At 41.3% G+C, this 14,149-nt stretch overlaps 1 protein-coding gene and 1 pseudogene across 4 annotated transcripts in view; one reads left to right on the top strand and one right to left on the bottom strand.

Annotated features, from left to right (window-relative positions):
* Positions 1 to 14,149, bottom strand: part of pcdh9 (protocadherin 9) — a 658,036-nt gene that overhangs the window by 154,835 nt on the left and 489,052 nt on the right. The gene's annotated exons all lie outside the window — the stretch shown is intronic.
* LOC144682509 (small ribosomal subunit protein uS19 pseudogene) lies at positions 5,597 to 6,044 on the top strand (annotated as a pseudogene). The gene has a single exon (XR_013577063.1). The product of XR_013577063.1 is annotated as a small ribosomal subunit protein uS19 pseudogene (transcript).

Genomic DNA, 14,149 nt, shown 5'->3' with positions numbered 1-14,149 from the left:
GAATGGTTGCCCCCGCCCCCTCACCACCGAAGCTTTTGTTTAGTTGGAAAAGTGGGCAATGCAGTCCATGCTCCTTCTGTCGACAAAGGAGAGAGAGAGCCCTATGTGAATATATGTGGTTTCTAGTGTGCATATAAATGACCCAAAATGTGAACCCGACAGATAATCTTAAATTGGTTTTCAGTCTAATTTTTAGCACAATCAGGATTGTTTATCAAGTGTTGTCCAATCACAGAATCACACCTAATGTTGGACACTATGTTGTGAGTTTTGCAAGCACAAGCTGGTTGGGTACGGTCAGTACTTTGCCTGTTGCATTTGCCTGAGTACTGACCGTACTACCAAATGGCTAAATGACATTTGTTTATTAATGGAGAAAGTGAAGGAAAATTCAATCTGGAGAGCATACTTTTTTCTCTATAAAGCAAAAATCACCATATCTCAGCTCCTAGGAGGTCCTTCTGGCTCTTTACTGTCTATTTTTGGGCTGAGGAGACACACTAGTTCAGGTCTTCAGTTGCCTTCTAAACTGCTCTGGTTAGGGAGAGATAACTGTGTCTCCTCAAGAAGTTCCATTGGTTTGAGCAGGAGTTGGCAGTTTGAACCAGCCTGGAACTTGCTTAAGCTCAGTAAGAACACCAGCATTGTTCAAAGTGACACCCAACTGGTACATGCTGTTTTATTGCTGTGATGGGTTGACCATTTACATCACCTGATATGCTTATTGTTCATCTAGACTAGAAAACTTCCAGCTTCAGGCCCTAATGACTTGCATGAGTTGCAGTGTTGTCACTGTAGATGATCTCAAGTTACCAGTCCTATGAAGGAAACAAGTCAACCAGTGTTACACTACCAATCATGGTCAGTGTTGAATGATCCAATTAGGTGGACCTCAAACAAGGTAAAGGATCATCTTGGCTGTGATGGAATACATGGTCAAATACCCCACTGGTATTTACTGTCTACATTCTATGAGAACAAAAGAGACTAAAGTGAAGACGGTTGGTATAAATGAATATGAATCAACACCACTTTCAGGAAAAGAGGTAATGTATATAAAAAACACAATTAAATCTACCTGAGTTGCAACAGCTGTAGAAACAATCACAGTTAGATTCCAGAATTTAACCAGAGGTGCTGGGAGAACAAAACATATGCAAGGTTGCGTTAAAGAATTTAGTGTTCAAGACTGAAGGTCAGAAACATTACCTTTGAACACAATATTGTCAAATGTATGTTTGAAATGGAAGGAATGAAACTCGGATTTACCCTGTAGAAAACTTCATTACGTTCAATAAAATGAAGAGTGATTTTATCATTTACAGCCAGAGAATTCTTTCCTTGAACCAGGGGTCACTGGATAATAAACTGTTTTAGTTCATCAAGGGTGGAATGTTGTTATTTAAAAAAAACTGAAAAGCGGACTTTAAACTTCGATTGAAATTCTGTAACCATTTGCTCCCTACAATTCCCTGAAGTGAAAAATGGCTTTCTATTGGACAAAATCCATTTGCAAAGTTGCCTTTAGCTAAGTTTATACATTGATGCCTCACTCACAATATTCCCCAAACCCGCTGAGATGTCAGAATCGAGTGGGGATCAGACAATCGAGTGTGACAGAAAAGCGCAGATGGAAATTTGTTGATAGTGGGCAGACATGAGAGAATCAAGGTTTGAACCCTCTGATAATATCTGCCGACAAAACTGATGTCTTACTATTATCTGTAACATTACTTTGCTTGATCAATACTCAGTCTGATGTCTCTTGTACATACTCTCTGGCTCCATCAGCTTGCTATACCTTTTTCATCAACATTCCACTGTCAATCTGACAGCATTTACTGTATTAGCATACCTATTGACGTGCGGACCCTACTATCATTGAGAGCCCACAGAACTACATACTAATTATGCACCATAGCTCTGTGGCTAGCATCATTGCCTCTAATTCAGAAGGGCATGGGTTCAAGTCTCACTCCAAAAACTTGAGCATATCCCAGGGTGACTTTCCAAAGCAGTACTGAGGGAGTGCAGCACTGTCAGAAGTGTTACCTTTTGAATGAGGCATTCATCGGAGATTCTGCCTACTGCTCTCTAAATGTCTAAATGTAAAAGATTCCATGGCACTATTTTGAAGAAGAGTCTGAGAGTTCCCCTCATTGACTTGACCCAATATTTATCCCTTAGCCAAAAACATTAAAAAGAGATGATCTGGTCATGATCACAAAGCTGTTTGTGGGAGCTTGCCGTGAGAAAATCGGTTGCGGTGTTTTCCACAATACAGCAGTGACTGCACTTCAAAAGTACTTCATTGGCTATAATGTCCTGAGGTCAGAAAGGCACTATAGAAATGCAAGTCTTTAATCTTATTATGTCAGGTTCGTTGTAAATGAATTTAAGCTAAAGTTGATTCATTGAGAATGGGCGATCAACCTCATGAGCAGACCCTGTTTGATGACAACTAGACTGGTACCAGTAATGTGTTTCATGTGGATGTAGCTGGGGTATATTGTTCACACGGAGGTTTGTTTTAAGCTCAAAGTATGCTGTCTGTTACAGGTGGGCGGAAGTGAAATGGCAGCACTGAGCAATTTCTCACTGTTGTTAGGCTTCACTTTCAGTACAACAGTAGTTCATTATACTGCATGAATTACACACTGGCAATTTTAAAAGGTTTACCTTCATTTAATTCCAAATAGACCAGAATGGCGCAATATCATATCTACTCTGGTGGTTGAGGTTGGCTTTAACTATTTGAGGAAATAATCCTATCACTTTGCAGTCCGGTGTGTAATACACAAGCAGCACTCTCATTTCTGAGCCAGAAGATCGTAGGTTCAACAAACTACCATGATAAACTTTACCCTACGATCTACACCAAAAGTCCAGTGCAATGCTGAAGGAGTGCTGTACTGTCAGAGGTACACTGTCTTTCCAATCAGATGTTTAACTGTGGTCCTGCCTCCCCCATTTAGGTGGATGCCACAAAATCCAATGACAATATTGGAAGAGGAGTTGGGGTTTTCTCCCTATATTTGATCAATATTTATCCCTCAACCAGTGCCATTTTAAACAAATGGTGTTTGTGGGATTTTGCTGTGTGCTGATCGACTGCCATATTTACCTATATTTCCACAGTGATGGCACTTCATCGGCTGTGAAGCACTTTGCAGCACACTGTGGATGTGAAAGTTGACATATAAAATGCAAGGTCTTTTTTCTTATCAATGTGTTGTGCCTCTAGGTCCTCCAGTGAAGCTGAGGTTTCTGGCAGCAACCATCTTACCTTGACCATCTTAGAGCTTAGAAGAGCCTACAAACATAAAGATATATTTGTATTCTTAGGGCTAATTGGACACTTATCCACAATATTGCTGTGGAGATGGCACAATTCAGCTATCAAACTGACTAAGCCAAATTACTGAAAGAACAACTGCAGGAATACAGCAAACTGACCTAACAATATTCACCAGCTTCCAAACAAATTCATTGCACAGCAGTTTGAGATATTTGAATGTGATTTGGTGATAGAGATTTTTTTTTATTGTTATATAAAACTACATTGTGTGAACTCCACTCCATTATGATATGAGTAATCATCCTAATGGTTAACAGCAGCTTGTCACAAGTCAGAGCTAACACAGGCATGAGCTGGAGGCACAGTTTCTATATTTATATCTGACTCACAAGAAAATGTGTCAGATTTTTAGCATGCGTGCGTGAGTACGTACACACACACACACACACACACACCCAAAAAGATCAAATATCAACTTTCAGAAGAGAATCCAAAATCACTGAAGAGAACTCTCTTGAAGCCTGTTGCAATCCTATGCCACATAGAGTTTGGAAATTGTATTTTGACAATTATAAAACAAATTTGTTCAGTTTTTACCTTATTATTAAAGGTAATCAAGTGGAAAATTGTGCACAGTAAGTTAATGTCACTACGTTTACTACATAAATAACAATGGTACAGGTTGAAGCGACATTTTTCAGGGAATAAGAAACTAGTATTTGAACTTTCTATCCATTATTCTAGCTTGATGAGGTGCAGAGCTTTTCTTAAGCAAATCAGATGTGAAACTACAATGGCACATTGGGCAGGCATCTTGGAAGAAGAAATAATTGTGTAAGTGTAATGGACTACAAACACGATTTCTGTGATTTGACCATGTGCCTATCTGTGTAGAGCAGCATGAGGGGGTGGGTGTAACAACAGAGTAAAAATTATCAAGCTTCTCACCGTTTCGCTCAACATTCCAGAATTGAGTGTGTCATTAGCATACTGTTTTTGATGCATTCTAATAAGGTTCCATTCTTTCCTATTTTAATGCCAGCATTAATCCAGTACACATTACAGCGTGGTAGGACAGGGATTACGTTACTGCACTAATAATCCAGACACGTGAGTTCATACATATCCTATCACAGTAGCTGAGAATTTAAATTCAGTTAATTAAATAAACCTAGAATAAAATGCTAGAATTAGTAATGATGACCACAAAACTACTGTTTTTTCCCCTAAAAACTCATCTGTCCTTTAGGACCAGGCTTTCATGTAACTCCAGAGCCATGGCAATATTGTTAACTCTTAATCGTCCTCTGAAATGGCCGAGCGACTCTGTTGTATAATCACCAACAGCAATGGTTCGGGAAGGTAATCCACCACCATCTCCTCAAAGGCAATTAAGGATGAGCAATAAATCCTGGGCTTCCCATTAATGCCCACACCCTGTGAATGAATAAAAAAAAGGGCTTTCGTCACCCTTAAAATAAATAACAAACCAAGCAATGTTGCATTGTGTTTGTCTATTAATGCCCCTTTGAAGCACCTTTGGGACATTTTACTATTTTAAAGGTGTTGTATCAATGGAAGTTGTTGTTTACATGCTAACATTGCAAAGAACAATGCCAAACCCCATGTTTCTATCTACAGCAATAAAACGCCAATCTGCCTATTCACTGGCCATTCCTATAGACAAAATAACAAATAGGGATGGGCCATGAATGGAAATTTACAAAGCTTTGAATTTATTCAGAAAGATCAAATGGCAATATGATGGTTAAGGAGCAAGGGGGTGAGAGTCTGATTAAAGTGATTTGATGGCCAAGATCTTTTAAGAGCAGATGGAATTAATGTAATTTCTCATACATGTGCAAGATCTCGGAGTTGAAATATGAAACTGAAATCTGTAATGTTAGTGAAGTCTTTAGCAAGTTGTTGCCTATTCCATTCAAGTTGACACTTTGCTACCTGAAGGATTATGCAATTGAATTTATTAAGAAAAAGGCTTCAGTATTTTTTTGCCTGCAAACAAGCTGAAATCAATCAGCGAATGCTCCCATCACCAGTTTACCATTTCTTGGGTAACATATTGTCTCCTAAACCCCTATTCTGAAATAATTTAAAATCTCAGCAATAATGCAGTTGTGTACAGCATTTCCTTTCCCTCTTGCCTGCTCATGTCTTTTCTGACCCAGGTCCACCTACAAAGTCATTAGGTTGCTGGCCCTTTTCTTCTACCCTTTTAGTTAACTGTCTCCGCGATTTCTACCCACTACTTTGCCTCTAGACATTTCCCACTCCAGACGGGGTGAAAATGGCTGACCAAGTGGAACAGAAGAAGAAAAGAACTTTCAGGAAATTTACCTACAGAGGTGTTGACCTGGATCAGCTCCTCGACATGTCCTACGAACAGCCGATGCAGTTGTGCTGTGCCCGTCAGCGTAAGCGTGTGGACAGAGGCCTTCGCCACAAACAGCAGTCCCTCCTGAAAAGGCTGTGCAAGGCAAAAAAGGAAGCTCCTCCAATGGAGAAGCCAGAGGTTGTCAAGACTCATCTTCGGGATATGGTTATCCTCCCAGAGATGGTCGGCAGTATGGTTGGTGTGTACAATGGGAAAACATTTAACCAGGTTGAAATCAAGCCTGAAATGAATGGCCATTATCTTGGAGGGTTCTCCATCACCTACAAGCCTGTCAAGCACGGCAGACCTGGTATTGGTGCCACTCACTCCTCCAGGTTCATCCCTCTGAAGTAAACAGTAATTCCAGTTAAAAAATATGAATACCTTACCCTTGGAGTGCCTATATTGTGATGCAAAGAAGCACCACTGAAAATACATCCAAAAATACACATCCATCATCTTCCACCCACCTCAGCTCCGAAATACTTTTGCAAGGCACTTCACAAATTTGTTGGGTGATCTTGATGCCTTTTTCCATTTGCTTACCGATTGCTCTCAAAACTGACCATGTTCATATCACACGCAAACTGTTACGAAACCTGAGAATTTGCTATTCTTCACACTTAATTACTTAACTCACGCTTCAGTTTAACAGTAATTATTTGGTTTTCCATTCCATCCAATTCGGGTTAATACTTTTTAAATCTGCCCCTCATTTTTAGTTGTTTTTTTTGTGCACTCATTATGGGAGTCTCAATTAAAACAATTTATCAAATTTAAATCCCAAAACAATTTTCAAAGTTTATATAACATTTCATAGAATATTATAGTTCCTATTTCTTATCCAGAGTATTTCAATCTGTTTTGAACCACTCAAGAGTTGGCAATCTTTTGTGAAGCTTTTCTTTTGAAAAGATTTTGGACAAAATCAGATCATATTGGGATTTTGATGGGAATAGTTCAATTGAATATATTGTAAGAATAAAAAAGACACTTAAAATGGGGCTTTAGTGACTTACACAACGCAGGGTAGAAATGAATGTGGACAATGTTATCATTTCTAAGATATTCATATCAAATTTATCTCTCTCTCTCTTTTCTATTTCAATGGCGATGTTTACCAGTGTGACGGATCAGAGATCTATCTTGTTCTTGGTTATGTAAGATATCATGGCAATTTATAAAATTCTTGAGCTGCCAGCCACATTCCTGGAGAATGCCTCACATACAGTCCATGATATTACTGCCTACTGAAAACAACAGAACAAAAATGGAGGCTGCCTACCCGTGATTCCCTGGATGAGCACCTCCAAACATGGCTCATAGTTCAGTATGTAGGCTTGTAGAATTGGACCGTACAATTTTTTTGTGTGTGTGTGTGTGTCTGTCACCTTATGGGAATTAATAATGCTTGGGTATTGCACCAAGTTTAAAGTGTTTCTTCTGGCCTTTGAGGTTTCAGTTTGCTGAGCTCGTTATTCTTTGGAAAACAACAAAGTTACTGGTAACATGCTCCATACAGGATAGGGTTTTCATAGTGATAAAAGCTAGTGGACATCAGGCAACACAGTAAGGGCACTACAATTGGTGCAAGCATTTCTGGATAATGGAACAGGGGAAAAGAAAGCAACCAGATGTCCCGCTCCTAATCACTTTCCTGCTGGGAACAGCTGAGATGATGAGGGGACAATTGGAGAATACATAGGGCCAAATTGGGTCATGATTACCCCACAGTACGTTAGGTGGCCAACATTGCTTTATCCCCTGTCAGGACTGTCTGTTTCTCTGCATTGGGGAAAGTAAATATCATGGACAGCACCTTAATGTCACTTTAAGAAGCTTCTTTAGCTTTTGTTCAGGTGGATTGTTTAACACACGCTACAGAAAACAGGCCATATTAGTGTTGTGGGAGCCAGCCTACCAGGGCAAAAGCTGTCACTCAGTTGTTCCTTTGCTTCAAAAATATAAATATGATGGGCCTTATTTTAACCCTGTTCATCCAATGTGCTTTCTACTGCTGATTTTGCAACTATTGCTTAGTGTCTGGACAATGGTAAGCCAGTGAAACTCGGTGATGGGCCAGATTATCTTTCTTTTCTTTGAGGTTTTCTTGTGAATCAGGAGGATCTGACTTCAAGGTCTCTGGGTTATTCGTCCAGCCACACGGCCACTTGGCCAATCTACCAGAATATGCAATGTCGATTAGAAACGCTTCAATGTCGGCATGGCCCAATTCCCCTGAAATAGGGGAATTTTGAGATCATTTACTGTTTTATAATAGATTCTGCGATTTAAATGAATCACAATGATTGGACTGCCGACTGCAATATGACTTCTGCCAAACTTTATTTTATCATTAGAAAAATAATACTCTGTATCGTATTGTGTCAGTCAAAAGAGTTTGTAATGATTTCAGTTTAGGTTGAAATTGTATATACTTGAAAGAAAAGCATTTACAGGGGTACAGGGAAACAGCAGAGGGGTATGGGACTAATTGGAAAGCTCTTTTAAAGAGCCAGTGTTAATGGTATATTCAATATATTGTTAAGCTACACAGCTGAAGGGCATCATTTAATTAAATACTTAGAGAGCACATATAAAGAGAGACTGCTGGGGTCCTGAGTGGGGAGGTAGGAAGTTGACATACATAATGCAGTATTCAGAGAATAAACCTATTATCAAGAAAAGTATTATTCTCCGGTTCCATTCTTCACCAACTAGTTTGGGATTGAGATATTCAGCCAGCACAGACATGATGGGCCAAACAGCCTCCTTCTGCACGCATTATAAATATAATATTTATGATATCCAGATATCATACTTTTATCATGAGGTGTTCATTTCAGTTCATAGGGAGTATGTGTTTGTCTTTTGCCCTCCGTGGGTATGAGGAAAAAAATACCCTCTTCCAAATTGGTTGAGGAAGGAATTTGCCACTTCCGCACCAATGACAATAATTTGCATCTTCATATTGATTAACTGAAAGATACTTTAGGCAGTTATTTTAGTTTAGGGCATCGCACAGTGCTGTTCTGTAGCAGTTTGGTACAACTTGAGTGGTTTGCTAGGCCAGGTCCATTTCAGAAGCAGTTAAGGGTCAATCACATTGTTGTTAATCTGGGGTCACTTGTAGGCCAGACCAGGTAAGAAGGGCAGATTTCATCCCCTGAAGGACAGTAGTGAACCAACCTTTTACAACAATCCTGTATTTTCAGGATTGTTATTAGTGAGACTAGCATTTTATTTCAAATTCATTAATTGAACTTAAATTCCCCCAAGGATTTGAACACGTGCTTTAGTCCAAACCTCTGGATTATTAACCCAATAACATCGCCACTATGCTACCATCCCAATGATTGAGGCTGGGGTGAGGGAAATGGGCCTCAGATCAAGGCTGGGGTGAACAGTTTAGTGACATGTTGCAGCTGTGAACCTTCTTGAGTTACTGGCATTTGGTTGAATTGAATGACAATGCAGTCATCTGCATGTACATCGGAGAAAGTTGTAGACATCTTGCGCGAGGTTTGCGGTCTACACACTCTGTGGTTATTTTTGATGGTGAGCTACTCATGGGCCCCCAGAGGAGCTGTAACCTCCAATTGAGAGCCCCTGATGTAAATAATATCATAGCACCAAATGTCACTAAAATAAAAACACACCTTTATGGTGAGCCTCTAAAAGATTTTTTTCTTTATAAATACGCAACCACTGAATCCAACACCAAGGAGGGGGAAGGGAGATAATGGCTGGAGTTGCTGTTGATAAACTTATCTTGCAAACCTTATCGGATGTCTTCACGTCACAAGTCGCGGATGAAATTGGGATAAAAAGCAGACTCCTCATTCTATGACAACTCCATGGATAAGTCAGCTATACCGGGTTAACACTGGAACCCTTTGAAATCTGCAGCGGGGTCAAACAGGGTTAGCACCAACTCTCTTTGGCATATTCTTCTCTTTGCTGCTGTCATAAGCCTTCAGGTCACCTGAAGGCATCTACTTACATACCAGAACTAACAGAAAGCTGTTCAATCTACCGCGCCTGCGAGCCAAGACAAAGCTGCGCCAAGTCCTCATCAGAGAGTTGCTCTACACTGGCAATGCCACACTAGCATTCCATACTGAGGAACACCTTCAGCAACAGACTGACAGACCCTCTCACACCTATAAAGAGTTTGGTCTGATGATCAGGAGGACCACTGTCACAGGAACATAGGAAATTGTAGCAGCAGTAGGCCATTCGGCCCCAAGGCCGGCTCTGTCATTCAACTAGATCAATGCTGATCTTCTATCTCAATGTCATTTTCCCACACTATCCCATATCACTTGATATCTTTAATATCTAGAAATCTCTTGATTTCTGTCTTGAATATACTCAATGACTGAGCCTCCACAGACCTCTGGGGTAGAGAATTCCAAAGATTCATCACCATATTGAGTGAAGAAATTCCTCCTCATCTCAGTCCTAACTGGCCTACCCCTTATTCTGAGACTGTATCCCCGCGTCCTAAACCCCACAGCCAGGGAAAGCACCCTTCCTGTATCTACCCTGCTGAGCCCTGTAAGAATTTTGTGTGCTTCAATAAGGTCATCTCCATTCCTCTAAACTGTAGAGAGTATAGGCCCAGTCCCCTCAATCTCTCCTCATAGGTCAATCCGGCCATCCCAAGGGTCAGTCTGGTGAATCTTGGTTGCACTCCCTCTATGGCAAGTATATTCTTCCTTAGATAAGGAGACCAAAGCTGTACACAATACTCCAGGTGCAGTTTCATCAAGCCTCTATTCAACTGCAGCAAGACTTCTTTACACCTGTACTCAATTCCTCTTGCAAGAAAGGCCAACATACCATTTGCCTTCCTAATTGCTTGCTGCTCCTGCACGTTAGCTTTCAGTGACTTAGCCAGGTCCTTGTGGACATCAGCATTTCCCAATCTCTCGCCGTTTAAGAAATACTCTGCTTTTCTGTTTTTCCTACCAAAGTGGATAAATTCACATTATTTCACGTTATTTTCCATCCACCATGTTATTGCCAACTTACTTAGCCTGTCTAAATCCTCTTGAAGCCTCTTAGCATCCCCCTCACAACTCACATTCCCTCCTGGTTTTGTGTCATTGTGTCAGGTTCAGAATGTTGCCATGCTGCCCTCTATCCCCACATCACTTGATGCCTTTAATGTCTAGAAACCTCTTGATCTCTGTCTTGAATGTACTCAATGACTGAGCCTTCACAGACCTCTGCAGTAGAGAATTCCAAAGATTCATCACCTTATTGAGTGAAGAAATTCCTCCTCACCTCGGTCTTAAATGGCCTACCCCTTATTCTGAGACTGTGGCCCCTCGTACTAGACCCCACAGCCGAGGAAAGCTGGCTATCAGCATTGACAATGTGACGCTGGAGGTTGTTGATAGCTTCACATATCTAGGCTCCACAATCACCAGCAATCTGTGACTGAATGCTGAAACCAGCATACACCTCGCAAAGGCTGCACCTGTTATGTCCAAGCTGATTAAGAGAGTGTGGAACAACAGCAACCTAACTGAGATTACCAAACTGTGGGCCTACCAAGCCTGTGTCCTCAGCATTTGCACAACATATGCAAGACGGGACAAAAGGCTGAACATTATCCACTTTCACTGTCTCAGATGTATCCTCAGCATTTCTTGGCAGGACGAGGTCTCCAACTCAGAGTCTTGAAGTATGCTAAGTCTATCTGTATATGCTCATTGCTAAGCCAACGATGTCTGTGCTGGCTTGGTCCCATTCATCAGATGGATGATGGCTGTTTACCAAAGGACTTTCTGTACGATGAACTGGTTATTGGGTCATGACCTCCTGGGCATCCTTACCTCCTGGGCATCCTTACCTCCACGACAAGGACCACCACAGCACAAAGCATTGGCCTTCTGAAACGGGAGGCTGCCTTAACCACATTACAAGACAGGGATGAAATTGGGATAAAAGATCATTTTTTCAAAAGAAAACCTTCTGGCATTTGCTTACATTCCTAGGAATTTCCGTACAGTCTAATGAAAGACTGGTTTGTTGGTCAAAATTAGACAAGATGACGTGAGTTTTTTTTTGTCCGATCGCTCCGCTCGATTACACAAGAGGTGGTCCACCCAGGAAGCAAGCATTCAGGCTGGTAAAGATGTGTTTTGTACCTTCCAGTTCCTGCGCTTTGTTTATGATACTGCCTTGAGTCTCGTGCTGCTTGGACAGGATATAGCACAGGGAAGAAAATGAAAGCCAAATCACTAGTTCTTTGGTTTTCGTCAGCAGGAGATTAAAGTCACAATGGACAGAACTGCCTTTGAAAGTGGCTCTGTGTTATAAGTGAAGGGGTGAGGTGATCTCTCTTGTTGTATCTGTTTCCAAATTGTTTCGAGCTATTGCATCATCATCTGCTTTGTGATTAGGCTGAGGTGCTTGTAAATTTGGGATCCTGTGTTCAAGGAGCCCAGGGAAACTCAGCAGTTTTACTACCTTGAAATTCTAAGAATTGTAACTTGCAACCTTATGAGTGTGACCTGAGCAAAAGAGCGATTGCGACCTTTATTCTCCATCATTTCCCAAAATTTGATTGAAGTATTCAAAGTCTTGAGGGGTCTGGACAGAGTAGATACAGAGAAACTGTACCCACTGTTGGAAGGATCGAGAATGAGAGGGCACAGGTTTAAGGTAATTGGCAAAAGAAGCAATGGAGACATGAGGAGAAACTTTTTCACTCAGCGAGTGGTTAAGATCTGAGTGTGTTGCTAAGAGCATCGTGGAGGTAGGTTCAATCGAGGCATTCAAGAGAGAGTTGGATTAGTACCTGAAAAGGAAGAATGTGCAGGGTTATGGGGAGTTGACATGAGAGTGGCACCGGGTGCATTGCTTATTCAGAGAGTTGGCCCAGGCATGATGGGCCGAATGGCCTCCTTCTATGTTGTAACAATTCTGTGATTTTTTCATGTCTTCCTCATTTTAGTGCTGTTCTCACTGGTTGTTTGCTACTTGTTAAAATAATTGGTTTACGTAAACCCAAGGCCCTAGTCAGGCTGGGCAATGACTATTTGTATTTATATATAATGCTGAAGGTGCAGAAAATTTGGATTTATTTTAAAGTGCCAGCCAGGACCAGCAGTTAGGGTGCCAAAGCTTACACAGACAATCACAGCCTTACATGAAATCTAAAAACTTGTACTAAGGGCTCAGCTGTAAATTTGCAATTAGGAAATGGGAGACACACATGGGCGGGTACATGGGATGACTCGATCAAGAAATGGGAAAGGCCATTTCACACCGTCTGATGGCCTTGAACCACATCCAATCAGCCCCCTGTAAACCTTTTGTATAGAACAAACATACAGTCTTTGCTGTCTCCTAAAGGACAATACCCAGTCTCTGCACTGTAATTACTGTACAAGAACACAATTATCAGCCCACCGGGGGGTCATTGTGCTGTGGCCTTTGTCTAACTAATACCATTAAGTTGTAGCTGATAGTAAAAAATATATAAACTGTGCTCATTTGAACCTCGGTGGAGAAGTGCCTGGATTGCCCAGCATTTGCTCCCCGCATGCGTAATAAAGGAACCACTTGAACATTGCATCTGGACTCCGAGTGTTGAAATTTTGTACCAGAGTATTCCTCGGACCTTTCAGTGTTTTTAGCATAACAAGACATCAACAGGCAATTTTCAGGAAATTATAAAACAAAATTTGGCACCGAGCCACATAAAGAAATATTAGGGGAGATGGTTAACAGTCTTATCAAAACGATAGGTTTTAAGGAGTGTCTTAAAGGAGGAGAGAGAGGCTGAGAAATTGAGAGGTTTAGTGAGGGAATTCCAGAGCTTAGGGCCCAGGCAGCTGAAGGCTCAGCCACCAATGGTAAACACTTGAAATTGGGGATGCGCGAGAGACATTAGGGGCTGAATGATCACACAATTTCATGGGGTCAATGGCTTCTTACTTTAATTATCAGGATTATTATTCAAATACAGGCACTAATTGATCATTTTTAGAGACAACCACAGCACTGCCAACGTTTACAGTCTTATCCTTGAGCAAAGTAGCTCCAATGCCTCTAGTAAGCTCTTTATATCTTCCAACTCAACTACCAAGAAGCTGCTGAGAATAACTCCATGATGGCTTTATGCCATTATCTTGTCTCCCAAGAATGTGTGGAACGTGTTTGTGAGCACACAAATTTGCTGCAGCCGTACCTAGCACCAACTATGGTGTGGTCAGATTCATGATAGGTTACAGAGTCCCCAATATTAACAGGAAGCAGGGAAGGAGTGGGGGAATGTGACTGACTTTTACAGCAGGACCGAGCTGACAGACTGCAGTGGTGCGTCCCACCTGGTAGCTGGTCAAATGTACAGCCTGACAGGTGGGCCATAAGCTGCAGCCAGGCTCCCTTGGGAGTGGTTCTTGGCACTGGCAAGGGAGCTCGAGACAGTGACCAAGAGG

The sequence above is a fragment of the Cetorhinus maximus genome, chromosome 7, assembly GCF_964194155.1.
Source record: "Cetorhinus maximus chromosome 7, sCetMax3.hap1.1, whole genome shotgun sequence".
NCBI lineage: Eukaryota > Metazoa > Chordata > Chondrichthyes > Lamniformes > Cetorhinidae > Cetorhinus > Cetorhinus maximus.
This window is presented reverse-complemented; position numbering and strand designations above follow the sequence as displayed.